Source organism: Rana temporaria, chromosome 4, assembly GCF_905171775.1.
Source record: "Rana temporaria chromosome 4, aRanTem1.1, whole genome shotgun sequence".
Classification (NCBI taxonomy): domain Eukaryota; kingdom Metazoa; phylum Chordata; class Amphibia; order Anura; family Ranidae; genus Rana; species Rana temporaria.
The window spans coordinates 375,760,273-375,775,358 of NC_053492.1; positions in this window are offsets into that span (position 1 = coordinate 375,760,273).

Below are 15,086 nucleotides of genomic sequence, written 5' to 3' on the forward strand. Positions count from 1 at the left end.
TGTCAAAAATGGTTTTAGAGCAGCTAGAAAACAGCCATAATAAATTATAATCACTTGCAGAATTGTGTGACAGCGATTTGTGGGGAAATTCGTCATAAAAAAATAAAAGTAATGACAGCGACAATTCTGCAACTGAGCAAATTTCAGTGATTTTGAGTTGATTACATTATTGAATAATCTTTATTATAATAAATATATATTTATTATATTATTATTTGTTATAATTATTTATAATTATTTATTATATTATAATTTATAATTTTGTTTTTAAAAAAAATTCATACCCGGGATGCCTACTAGACTCTTGTTTGGTCAGATTTAAATAAGTTATTCCTAAGAATTGCAGGCCTACAGTATAAAACGCCAAATTTCCTTGCAAAATAATTGTACCGCTTTTGGTACGTAATTCTAGACAGAATCATACCGCCAGGGAGGTTAAGAGGGAAGTTTCAGGAAAAAAACTTTCCACAGCCCCCTGCGTATAACACGCAGGCACAGTTTACATTCTATTTTCAGGGTATAAAAGTGAGTGTTATACACCAATAAATACAGTATTTATTAAATCATAACCACAAAAGGAAATACACTCCCAATCAAGGTGCAGGAGACTGCTGCACCACAAATACAGTATATCACACATAAAAGACAACCACAGAGGGCGTCTGATAGGGGCTGCAACTTGTGGATGAAATCCAAGGCCACGTACACACGGTCAGACCAAACCGATGAAAACAGACTGAAGTTCAGTTTCATCGGTCCAAACCGCCCGTGTGTACACCCCATCGGTCTGTTGTCCTTCGGTCCAAAAAAAGAGAACTTGCTTTAAAATTTAACCAATGGACGGCTGACCGATAGGTCAAAACCGATGGTTAGTACGCAAAAGCATAGGTTCAAAACCCACGCATGCTCAGAATCAAGTCGACGCATGCTTGGAAGCATTGAACTTCGTTTTTTTCAGCACGTCATGTGTTTTACGTCACCGCGTTCTAACCCGATCGGTTTTGAAAACGATGGTGTGTACGCACATCAGACCATCAGTCTGCTTCAGCGGTGAACCGATGAAAACGGTCCGTCGGACCATTCTCATCGGATGGACTGATCGTGTGTACGCAGCCCCAGTGTTTGTTATGCTATTGCCCTTTAAACTAATATGTGTAGTAAAGTGTAGCTCAGTGTTCATGACTAAGGACTGACATCCGAAATAACGTAAGCTGCTTTTACAACTTTGTACATGTCTTCATTAAATGAATACTATTTTTTGGATGTCACCCTGAGTGCCAACCATCCCTTCCCTTATTCTGCTATGGTAGGAATAGATTGTATCTAGATAGGTAGGTTGAAGCTCTTTTGAAGGGAAAATGGTTAGATGGTTGTATCTAAACTAGAATCTGGGGGGGTCATTAAAGAATATACCATATACTGAGCATGGGTCAATGTGAGCACTGGATAAGATACCTGGAATGGAGGAATGAGGAGAAGCAGGGCTCAAGATAGTTTTAACCACTTGCTGACCAGTCGCCGTCATTATACTGCGGCAGGTCAGCACGATCCCACCAGCCACCGTAGCTATACGTTGGCTCCTTTAAGTGGGATTGCAGGCACGCGCATGCTGCACTGCAGGGGTGCCAATGCACGTGGCAGGCGGTCGCGATGACTGCCAGCCACATGCGATCGCGGGCACGAGAGGTAGAACAGGGACGTGCGTGTGTAAACACACACATCCCTGTTCTGTGAGGAGAGGCAGAGGCAGATTGTGCGTTCCTACTAGCTAGGAACCACAATCTGTCATCTCCTCCATTCACTAGACATGTGCAATTCCGTTCGTATCGAATGGATTTTCGTACAAATTTGTTAGTATTAATACATTCGGATCAATTCGAGCATCCGAATAGCTGAAAGTACTAAAATACGAAAATTACGGAATTACGAATAAGCAAAATAACGAACAAGCGATAATACAAACTTACGATTGGACAAACCTACTAAAATACGAAACACCGAAACAGCAAAAGAACGAAAATTACATCTATAACGAACGATTTGCATTCCGTATTTTAAATCCTTTGTCTGTTTGTAATTTTGTATATTCGTATTTTTATTCGTATGTTCGTATTTTCATTTGTGTGTTTTGTAAATCCATTTCTTTGTCTGTTCGTAAATTTGTGTACTTGAATCGTTCTTTCGAATGGGCACTGGGCAGTGTAGTTAGTGAGTGATGTATCTCACTTAAAGGGTCACTAAAGGGAAAAAAAATGTTTTGCTGAAATGACTGTTTACAGGGTATAGAGACATAATAGTTAACTGATTCCTTTTAAAAACGATTAAAAATAGATAAAAATCAATCATATAATGTGCCTCTGGTTTCACTTTAGTTTTTGCAGCTAGCTTAGTTTTTGCATGTAATTTAATGCCTCTGTGCTGGACAGAGCCATAGAGAGTGATGGTTAGGAAAAAGAAACTAGAATCTCCCAGTACTGTGGTGATCAGGAAACAGACAACCAGGAAGTGTCCAGAACAGAGCAGAATTACAGCAACATCAGAGCAAAAACGAACAATGAGGACATGAAACCAGTAAAGGAAGCTATTTAGCTAAAAAAAAAATCCTTTAGTGACCCTTTAATATCTTAGCCAATCAGCTTATCTCTTTTGTGCTGAGTCACATTGGACAGTGTAAAGCCTCGTACACACGATCGGACTTCAAACAAACATTTCCATGGATTTTTGTCCGAAGGGAGTTGGCCGGACTTTTGTTGCCGACAAGTTTGTCCGTTTGCGCAAAACCAATTAATATACGCTTGTTGTGGTTTTTATTACCAAAAATATGTAGAAGAATACATATCGGCTTAAACTGAGAAAAAAATAGTTTTTTAAAAAAAATGGGGGATATTTATTATAGCAAAAAGTTCAAATTGTGTTATGGAGAGTTATGTAGGTATAACAAAAACTCTCCAAAAGGCCTATTTCAAAAGGTTGTGGTCCTTACTATATGATATTAAATCGGACTAATTCTTCTTAACAAAGAACACTGAAGACAAGTCGGGGTGTATCACAGAAGTATTGGCATTCAACAGTGCATTCCATTGGGTAACAAATACAAAAGATCAAAAGTTAAACCCTTGATACTAAATTCTACTGTCGAAAAAATCATTAATGAGAAAAAATGGGTTTGAAATGGCAAGTTTGATGGGTTATTTATGGCATTTCACAGTTACAAGGAATACAAGCAAGAGTGCAATCAGAGCAGATAAAATAGGTTACAAACAGTATATTGTCACAGTAAGTGAAAAAATAAAAAAATATCCCCCAAAATTTCCAAAATATATCAATAGTAAGAAAAGTAAAGCCAGAAATGTAGGCCCCATAAAAGATTAGCATAGGAAGTTGGTCACAAATGATAAAGAGAATGGAGATGTACTAAATATTTTTTTTGCATAGGTATATCCAAAAGAAAAATATGGGTTAAACAGACAAAACAGTAATATTATTACCAATGTACTGAATGTACATCTGTTGCTGACAGAATGAAGCTAAAAAACTTTAATAAGAATAAATCAACATGACCAGACACCCCTCAAGTAGCTCAGCTCTGTTTATAGCCAAGCTGCCAATTCTAAAGATAATTAAACACACCTTACTGATGGGAATGAAACCAAATGATTGGCGTAGAACAAATGTGTACCAGTATTAAAAAGGATTGAAATGTCTACCAGGAAACTACAGACCAGTCAGCCTGACATCAATAGTATGTAAAGGATTTGAGGGAATGGTTAAGAATTTATCTGCAAAATGGTATCATAAGTAATAACCAGAATAGTTTTATGAAATACCATTCTTGTCAGATTAACCTCTTAACATTTTATAAGAGATGTGTAGTAATTTGAAAAGAAAGTAGAAGGTATTTTATTTAGATTCTAGATTGTGCTAAACCATTTGATACTATACCTCATAATAATTTACAAATTAAGGTCTATTGGCATTGAAGAAACTGTATGTACATGGACAGGAAGCTGGTTACACAAACATGTCCGAAGATCAGTGATAAATGGCTCTTTCTCCAAATGGTCTACAATTGAGAGCAGTGTGCCCCAGGTTTCTGGTTTAGGGCAAATGCTGTTTAACTCATTTATAAATGAAACTGAGCTTGAGCTCAAGCGCTCAATTGAATTGTTTGCTGATGATACCAAATAAGGCATGGAAAAACACTAGCCACAGGATATAGCAAACGCTACAGGAAGATCTTTATAGAGTAGAGGAATGGCGAATGAGGTTTAATATAGAAAAACGTAAAGTTATGGATTAAAAATATGCATGTAAAATACCCATTAGTAGGGGCTACTCTGGGGCAAATAGAAAGGGACTTGACAGTCGTTATATATCACAGCCTTAGCAATAGTATTTAATGCCAAGATGCACGCACCTAGCAAAGCTAGCAGAATTCTCTTATGCAATTAAAAGGATATTTGCTCAATGGATAAATCAATAATTCTACTCCTTTACAAATCACCAGTTTGGCCTGATCTTGAGTTTTGGTCAATCCTCAGGAAAGATGTATATGAGCTAAAAAATAACGTTAAGGGCAACAAGGTTAACAAAGGACTAGGGGACCTCAACTATGTGGAACAATTACAATAATTACTCTTACCCATCCCGGAGAAGTAGTGTTTAAGGGAAGATTTCATCACAATGTACAAATGTATCAATGTTGACTGCAGTAATTGTAATTAACTGTTTAGTCTAGGGTCTCTGAGGAAGACATGCAGTCACAGTTTGAGACTAGACAAAAAGAGATTTAATCCTAAACTACGTAGGGGGTTCTTTAACCTGCCTGGCGGTCTTCCCGAGACTGACTCGGGGTTAGATTTTCCTGCTGCGAGCGGAAACCCCGAGTCAGACTCGGGCTTGCCTCGCTAGATCCACAGGCACAAGTTACTTACCTTGTCCCTGGATCCAGCGATGCCACCGCGCTGTGTGAGCGAGCAGGACCTCGCTCGATTCACACAGTGCCTCCGTGTGACGCCGATCTCCGTTCCCTGCGACGTTACGACGCACGGGGACGGAGAACGGCGCCAAATTCAAAAAAGTAAACAAACACCTTACATACAGTATACTGTAATCTTATAGATTACAGTACTGTATGTAAAAAAAACACACCCCCCTTGTCCCTAGTGGTCTGTCCTGTGTCATGCATGTCATTTTATATAATAAAAACGTTTCTTTCTCCCTGCAAACTGTAGATTGTCCATAGCAACCAAAAGTGTCCCTTTATGTCAAAAATAGTTTTAGATCAGCTAAAAAACAGCGATAATAAATTATAATCACTTGCAGAATTGTGCGATAGCGATTTGTGGGGAAATTCGTCATAAAAAAAAAAAAATAATGACAGCAACAATTCTGCAACTGAGCAAATTTCAGTGATTTTGATTTGATTACATTATTGAATAATTTTTATTATAATTATATTATTATTTGTTATAATTATTTATAATTATTTATTATATTATAATTTATAATTTTGTTTTTAAAAAAATGTCATACCTGGGATGCCTATTAGAATCTTGTTTGGTCAGATTTAAGTGAGTTATTTCTAAAAATTACAGACCTACAATATAAAACGCCAAATTTCCTTGCAAATAATGGTACCGCTTTTAGCATGTTTTTTCTGACAGAATCATACCGCCAGGGAGGTTAATGTAAGAGCAGTTAAAATGTGAAACTACCTTCCCCAGGTAGTGGTATTAGCTGGAAGTAAAAAAAACCTCATATATATCCTTCCTCAGTTAAAACAATATACAGGGGTATGGGAAATCTTAAAGTGGTGTTAAACATAAAAAGGTTGCCCTTGCTCCTTAGGGTGGAGACACCCTAAGACAAGAAGTGTTTTACTGGCTGTATCACCAAGTGAAAAAAAATGACAAAAAGCCCCCCAAAAAAAAGAAAACAAATGCAACCACCACATTTAAGGACCGGTAAGCTGCAATATAATAAATTTTTGTTTTTGAATATAATATTGCTTTAATAACTCAAAACCACACATAAACACACACACACTTACAGAACTGTTCAAAACTGTAATTTTTTTTTTAACCTTATCGACCATGTAACTATGACCACCAAACCATTCAACCAATATACTATGGGCCAGATTTACGTACGACTTACGCCAACGTATCTTCTGATACGCCGCGTAAGTTCTCGGATGCGCCGTCGTATTTATGCGTCTAATTCTTAAAAGAAGATACGCCTGAATTTTGGCCTCATCTGACCAACGTAAGTCTCCTACACCATCGTATCTTGGGCGCATATTTACGCTGGCCGCAAGGGGCGCTTCCATTGATTTACGCGGCGAATATGTAAATGACCTAGATACGCCGATTCACGAACGTACTTACGCCCGTCGCTGTAATCTACGCCGTTTACGTAAGGCATACGTCCGATGTTAGTTTACCCCTCATAAAGCAGGGGTAAGTCATGTTAAGGTATGGGCGTGGGAGCAGCGTCGTTCGTTCGGCCATTCATTTACATGGGGTCACGCTTCATTTTAATACAGTACGCCCACTACCATCCTACTTTGAATTAGGCGGGCTTATGCCGGCCCATTTACGCTACGCCGCCGTAACTTAGGGAGCAAGTGCTTTGTGAATACTGTTCTTGCCTCTCTATGTTACGTCGGCGTAGCGCATATGAGATGCGCTACGCCCGCACAAACATACGGCGAGCTACCTGAATCTGGCCCTATGTGTATATCAGGCTTAAATCCATTTTACTTCCTGTATTTCTTCTAAAGTAATAACAGGATATTGATAGAATCAATATCCTGCAACACAGAGCTATAATAATTGCTTTATGAGATTACTCGCAGTGGGAACAGCAATAGAATTTTTAACGTGATCACTGTATTGTGATTGCTCTGGCTGTTATGAACACAGTATGTGAAAAAGCTCAAGAATAATAACTTCTAATAGGTCCCTATGCATGGAAAATTAAATATGAAAGTATGCAACATACCTAAGATCAGTTATTTTTGATTAACCACTTCAGCCCTGGAAGGATTTGCCCCCTTAATGACCAGGCCATTTTTTGCCATAAAGCACTGTGTCGCTTTAACTGACAGTTGCACGATTGTGCAACGTTGTATCCCACAAATAGAGCTTTCTTTTGGTGGTATTTGATCACCTCTGCGGTTTTTATTTTTTGCTCTATAAACAAAAAGAGAGCGACAATTTTGAAAAAACAACAATATATTTTACTTTTTGCTATATAAAATACATTTAAAAAAACAAAGTTCTTCCTCAGTTTAGGCCAATATGTATTCTGCTACTTATTTTTGTTAAAATAAAATCACAATAAGCGTATATTAATTGGTTTGTGCAAAAGTTATAGCATCTACAAACTATGGGATAGATTAATGGCATTTTTTTTTACTAGTAATGGTGGTGAGTTGTGATTTTTAGCAGGACTGCGACATTGCGGCAGACAGATCGGACACTTTTGACACTTTTTTTCTTTTTTTGACATTTATACAGCGATCAGAGCTAAAAAATAATGATCACTATAGGTTGTATCAACACAGAGTGGCCCTGTGAATAATTCTAAAATACAAAATGCCACGTCCTATTATTTGAAACAGGAAAATTGGAATAGATGGGTTGGACTTTGTAGGCCCAATAGGTAATAAATATTAAAACAGTTTATTATACATATAGAACGTACATTAAAAATATCCACATTTGAAAAGTCAGTAAAAAAAAGGTATACAATTTATACTGTACAAAGCTACTGGAAAACTGTGTGAATACTTATGACCTGTACACACGACCGGTTTTCCCGTCAGAAAAACTAAGATGAGAGCTTTTTGTTGGGAATCCCGACCGTATGTATGTGCTCCGACTCTGACTTTTTCCCACAGGAAAACTGCTGAAAAAAAAAAGAGAGCAGGATCTCTTTTTTCCCGTCAGGAAAAAATCCTAGCGGGAAAACAGTTTGTCTGTATGAAATTTCAACGTGCAAAAAAAACGTGTATGCTCAGAATCAAGTCGACGCATACTCGGAAGCATTGAACTTAATTTTTCTCGGCTCGCTGTAGTGTTGTACGTCACCAAGTTTTTGACTGTCGGAATTTGGTTTGACTGTGTGTACGCAAGACAAGCTTGAGCGGAATCCCGTCGGGATATATTTACTTTACATGCATTTTGGTCTTCCCTGTTGCAGCCCACACATCTCTGGTCGCACCCACTTATGACACAGCCCCTGCATTCCTCAGATGAGGAATGCAACAATCCAAACTTTCATCAAAGAACAGTCCCTATGCTCCCCCTCCCCAAATTGCCTACCATTTTCATCTTTCCCACATGAGAGACCAGAAATTTACCAGAAATGATAGTGTCCCCTCTCGGGGGACCACACCACAACAGACCAGCAGCTAACAACCCTTTTTGCCAATTCAACCTGTTAGGTAGATTCACAAAGAGTTAGGCCGGCTTATCTACAGATAAGCCGACCTAACTCTGAATCTAAGCCGGCCTATGTTTATGCATTTTTCCGTCTGTACGTCGCTTGTCACCTTTTTTTTTGTCGCCGCTATTTGCGGCCATTATGTGTGGCAGCACGGGACGGATGATGTATTTGGATATTTTTCATTCGCCCCTATACGCCACGGTTCTATGAGTTAGTGGGTGGGATAAGCACCTTTGCCCGCCCACCTCTTTGCGGCGATAGGTGCGTCTCTGAGAGCCCTACATATTTAAGCTTGGTGGATAGCGTTGTGAGGCCACGCCCTCTGTCGAAGTCCTATGACGAAACGCGCCAGGGCGTGGCTACTCACAACGCTCAGGAAATGACGCTTGCGCTCCACCAGGGCCTCGGCTGGAACCAGAAGTTGCTAGTCTCTTTGAGACTGAAGCAGGAACAGTCCGACGCTTTACCTATCATACAGGAGTTGGTGACTATGCGCTTTTAAATCATTTTTATTGTACGTTTAATGTGTGAAGGGGTTTTTGCATCTGTGGGCTATTAATATCTTTAATCCATTAAAAACGGAATTATACTATGGCACTGTTTTTGTCTTTTTTTGGTTTAATTGGGAGCTCCCACACATATGTGTTTGATCACCCTGCTTGAAGGATTAATATCAGTCTGGAGTTACACATACATCGCTTTGTATTATTTACTTTTTGGTGAGTGCGTACCCCAGAGGGGGCTTATTGTGTCCCATGTGGTGTCTCTTGAGGAGTTCGGGTGGAAGGTGCTTACTGTCTGTCCTTTCTTAAAGTGGACCACACTCTTTTTTGGAACTTTTGCCTCTACTTTACTGATTTTCTTCACGCAACATTGAAGTGTAGACGTGGTGCCTTGGGCATCTACACTAGAACTGTCACTATCAGCGCTGTTTGTGATTTTATTATTTGTGCATTTATGCTCTTTTAATTTTGATCATTTTTACTATGTTTAAGTGTATTCTCAAACAGAGATACACTTAAACATACCTAAGATAGGCTGGCTTGCGCCATTCTATCTTAGGTTGCAATGTTTCTTTTGGCCGCTAGATGGTGCTGCCATTGCGGCCGGCCTAGATTATGTAAATGAGGGGATATGCCGATTCCCGTCGATTTACGAGCGTATGCCGGGCCTACACCGTCGAGTTACGTTGTTTCCGTACGTGATAGGCCACCTAAAGTTATTCCACCTATGAGGTGGAATAACAATGTTAAGTATGGCCGCCGTTCCCGCCACGAGGTTCGAATTTTTTACGTCGTTTGCGCAAGTCGTCCGCGAATCGGGATTTACGTCGTTTACGTACACGTCGAAATCAATAGGCCCGTACGGCCTACTTAGCCGCAATGCGCACTTGGAAATGTAGTCGCCCGGCGCATGCGCAGTGTAAAAAACGTCAAAAAACGTGAGGTCAAGCCTCATTTCAATAATACACGCCCCCCTCCCAGTCATTTGAATCAGGCGCGCCTACGCCCGCTCGTTTTAGGCTACGCCACCGAAAATTTGAAGGTAAGTGGTTTGAGAATCACTTCTAACCTAAATAATTTTCGGCGGTGTAGCCTAAAAAGAGTAGGCTAGGCTGTCCTAATTTTAGGTGCCCGTACGTGAATCTACCCATATGTATTTATATATCTGGTCCTCCAGGGACACTACCAACAGAAAACATTTCAGTTTGCAGTCAACCCTGAAGGAGAGGGATGCCTACTCAATGGGATTCTAACTCGACCACTACCCAAGTCATTACCAACCTAAATAATGACATTGAGTGGGGGTTATTACCATGGGAATGTGCATCCTAATTAATACAAAGCTAAGACTTGAACCCAATTTGGCCTGAACCCTGAGGAATCTATCACATGACATGGCCATATTAGGTCAATGATATCACCAGCATCTTAGCCCCTTTTGTACTAGTGGCTTTTGGATGGGAAATTCCCTGACCGCAGCTGATTGGGATGGCTGGGGAACAATCATTTGACAGCTTCTTGCAAGTTCTACCCAAACCTTTGTTCATCACAAATCCCAGTACATCCTGCACTCCCCTGCATTGCTAGTTTATCTGTCCCTCTCTGTGCCCCCCCCCCTTTCACAAGACCAATAATCTGTAGAGGTCATTTTACTGGTGATGTATTAGGGTTTCTGTTTTTTTATTGCCCTCAATGGTTCCATGGCTTACAATATTGCTTCTTTATAACATCCTTTTATCCTTGTATTTTATGTACAAAATACACTGTTCAATATTTTTGTTTTCAATCTGAATTTTATTAAGTTTTGGTAGTATCCAAGTATACATATATTACTACTATAGTCATAACATCCAAACATACAAATATGTAATACATATTATCTTGGCAGACACATCTAACAAACATACATACATAAAAGAAGGGAGAAAGAGGAGAGAGAGAGAGAAGGAAAAAAGAAAAAGGGGGGGGGGAGGAAAGAAAAGCAAGATAAAAAAAAAAGGGGGGGGAGGAAAAAAACAAAAAACAAAAAAAAAATATCAAAAAGAGGGATATAATCCACTAGTAATAATCCCCCCAGCATGGCTACTCGTCTATATGGTTCCCTTTAACCCAGTTTGAGAATTCATCGGACTTTCGAAATTCAGACCATGCAGTCCATGTATGGAAAAACTGCTCTTCCCTTCCCGTTTCCCGGGCCAATAAGCTTTCCAAGTCCCTAGAGCGTTCCAATTCCTTCGCCCATTCCCCCAGGGAAGGCCCTAACCTTGTCTTCCAATATCGCTGTTCAATATTTTTGGAATGCATACAATTAAAAAATTGGTCCCTGAACAGGCTTAACTTTAGAAGCTTAATTAGTTTTATTCCTGGTTGCATGTGTATCAAATTGCAGGGTTTGACTGCTACACCATGCTGGGCTTAATCTCATAGTACTGTAATTCCAATCTCAAGCAATATACCCAAGAGGACCCGATGGAGCCCTAGTCAAGGAAGAAGCTTGTAGATTGTAACTAGGCCTCCCAGACATCCACCAGACCCTAGACTCCTGCCTTACCAATTGTGTGTCCTAAATTTGTGTATTTATGGTCTTACTTAGTTTGATGTGCTGATAAGTCCCCCAAAATGTGATATACCTGAGGGAGGTCCTTTTTTCATGTCCAACTGCTCCCTGATATTGATGACTGATTTTACATGTGGTTCATATAGTTAAAAAACAGTGTGGGATGACTCATATACAGTCCTTAAAGAGGATCTGCAGTCTGCTCACATAATTTGTAATAAAAACATCTTTGCCATTCTGAAGCTTCCCTCCAACTATTTTGCATATTATTTTATATACTGTATACTATGATTCTGTACTTGCAAAATATGCTGCAGAAATCTCCCTCTACTAAGTCTGACTGAATCCATTTAAATGTAGGCGGCTGAAGTTGCTGCCTGTTCACTTCCTGGACTTACACAGACACACCTCAAGCTCCGCAGCTCTCATTAGCCCTCTTATGAGTTATCCCCCTCCCTTCCTGGCAAACTCTCATGAGAGTGAGGGAGAGAGCTGTGCATGATGTCATAAGCCTAGGCTTTTACCAGACAAGAAACAGGAAGTGGGCTGTATAAGGTATTTACTAGCAGAAAAAAAAATGGTTTACTATCCAAGTTAAAACAACAAGGGCAGAAGATTTACTAGATGGAAATTTTAAAAAATTACTGAAGTTACGCTTTAATACTGATTCCATATGTTGATGGTATGCATTCTATTATCTTGAGTGTATGACACTTTGTAGTAAGACAACATTGGCCCGGATTCACAGACAGCGGCGCACATTTAATGCCGCCGTAGCGTATCTCCTTTAAGATACGCCGACGCAGCGCAGAGAGGCAAGCATGGAAATCACAAAGCACTTCCTCCCAAAACTGCGCAGGGTTACCTAGGCATAAGCCGGCGTAGGTGAAAGTGGGCGTGAGCCATGCAAATGAGGTTTGACCCCATACAAATGATGGGCCGAGTGCCGGACAGATACAAATAACGAACGGCGCATGTGCCGTCCCGTGGGCGCATCTCAGTGCGCATGCTCACAATCACGTCGGAACAACTGCCTAAGATACGCCGGATCACTGCCTACGGCGTGAACGTATCCTACGCCTAGTCATATTCACGTCCAACGTAAAATATGTTGGACGTTTTTCCTGGTGCAGCCCTTTGCATGGTTGCTGCTGAGTTACACTTCCTTTATGGGGCATAACTTTACGCCGTACGTACAACTTATGTGCACCAGTCGTAGCCTGCGTCGGGCGCAAGTACGATCGTGAATCGGCATACTTCCCTCATTAGCATATTTGAATAGAAAATCAATGGGAGGGCCACATGCGTCCAGCGTAAATATGCGCCCACTCTACGCCGGCGTAGGCAAGTTACGTCGGTGGAATAAAGCCTGTTTTTAGGCATATCTTAGTTTTGTGGGCACGGCGCACAGATACGACGGCGCATATTTGCACTTACGCGGCGTATCTCGAGATACGTCGGCGCAAGTGCTTTGTTAATCCGGGCCATAGTCTTTTTTTATAGTGGTGGAAGGTGGTTTATTTTCTATTTATTTGTTACTTTGTAAATTAATAAAAATCTTTTTCATATATATATATATATATATATATATATATATATATATATATATATATATATATAGTATGTGTATATATTGTATGTGTGATGTTAATAATTGTGGTCCCCTTTAGCCCTGGAGGCTTGGCTGATTGTTCTCTTGTCTGCCATTTGTTGTGCCTGGAACATGGAGCCCCACTGGTTACTTTATTAGATAGTGAGTGGACAAATGACCACAGGGTTAAGCTGACATTCCCTGTATCTGATGTCCCTATTTTTTATTACATTTTTGGTTCGTATAGTAAACACATTAGTGTAATTGGAATTCACCTCAGAAATCTTGCTGTGCATATTATATGACATAATTGCACTATATGTATAACATTATTTTCTAAATGTATCTATTGCTACAATCAAATGATTATGCTGTATCAATGCCTTGCATTTAAAGGGGTGGTTCCCCTAAAAATAAACTTTTAACATTGCATTTCCCACATTAATGACAATTAGAATCGGCTGGTTTTATTAACCTCCCTGGCGGTATGATTCTGTCAGAAAAAACATGCTAAAAGCGGTACCATTATTTGCAAGGAAATTTGGCGTTTTATATTGTAGGTCTGTAATTTTTAGAAATAACTCACTTAAATCTGACCAAACAAGATTCTAATAGGCATCCCAGGTATGACATTTTTTTAAAAACAAAATTATAAATTATAATATAATAAATAATTATAAATAATTATAACAAATAATAATATAATTATAATAAAAATTATTCAATAATGTAATCAAATCAAAATCACTGAAATTTGCTCAGTTGCAGAATTGTTGCTGTCATTATTTTTTTTTTTTTATGACGAATTTCCCCACAAATCGCTATCGCACAATTCTGCAAGTGATTATAATTTATTATCGCTGTTTTTTAGCTGATCTAAAACTATTTTTGACATAAAGGGACACTTTTGGTTGCTATGGACAATCTACAGTTTGCAGGGAGAAAAAAAGGTTTTTATTATATAAAATGACATGCATGACACAGGACAGACCACTAGGGACAAGGGGGGTGTGTTTTTTTTACATACAGTACTGTAATCTATAAGATTACAGTATACTGTATGTAATGTGTTTGTTTACTTTTTTGAATTTGGCGCCGTTCTCCGTCCCCGTGCGTCGTAACGTCGCAGGGAACGGAGATCGGCGTCACACGGAGGCACTGTGTGAATCGAGCGAGGTCCCACTCGCTCACACAGCGCGGTGGCATCGCTGGATCCAGGGACAAGGTAAGTAACTTGTGCCTGTGGATCTAGCGAGGCGATCCCGAGTCTGACTCGGGGTTTCCGCTCGCAGCAGGAAAATCTAACCCCGAGTCAGACTCGGGAAGACCGCCAGGCAGGTTAACCAAGTGGCGTTCTCACCGCCACTTCCGGGTACGATGGTGGGGATGGGCGTTCCTAATTGATGGACAGGCATTCGACCGACGCATACATCACGTCACGAGATGCCGAAAGAAGCCGAACGTCGGTGCACATGCGCCGTATAGAGCCGCACCGACGTTCGGCTTTTTTCGGCATCTCGTGACGCGATGTATGCGTCGGTCGGATGCCTGTCCATCAATTAGGAACGCCCATCCCCACTATCGTAGCCGGAAGTGGCGGTGAGAACGCATATAGCAAACGGTACGTATGGACGTTTTTTTTTATAAAACCAGCCGATTCTAATTGTCATTAATGTGGGAAATGCAATGTTAAAAGTTTATTTTTAGGGGAACCTCCACTTTAATGCTGTTTATACAATTTGAACTGAATAAAATAACAATCTATGTGCAGTTTGTCTCAATTTGTAAGATTCACAATAAGGCATGCAACACTTAAAATCTTTCACCAACGCCAGGATAGAGGTGAACTGGTCCCATAGTCATAGAGGAATTTTTGTATTACTGTATAGATTCGTTGCTACAACCATATTGATTTTTGAAGCTTAGATTTGTTAAAATGTGGCTTGGAAGAAAAAAAAAGAAATGTCCTTCTCACGTGCAA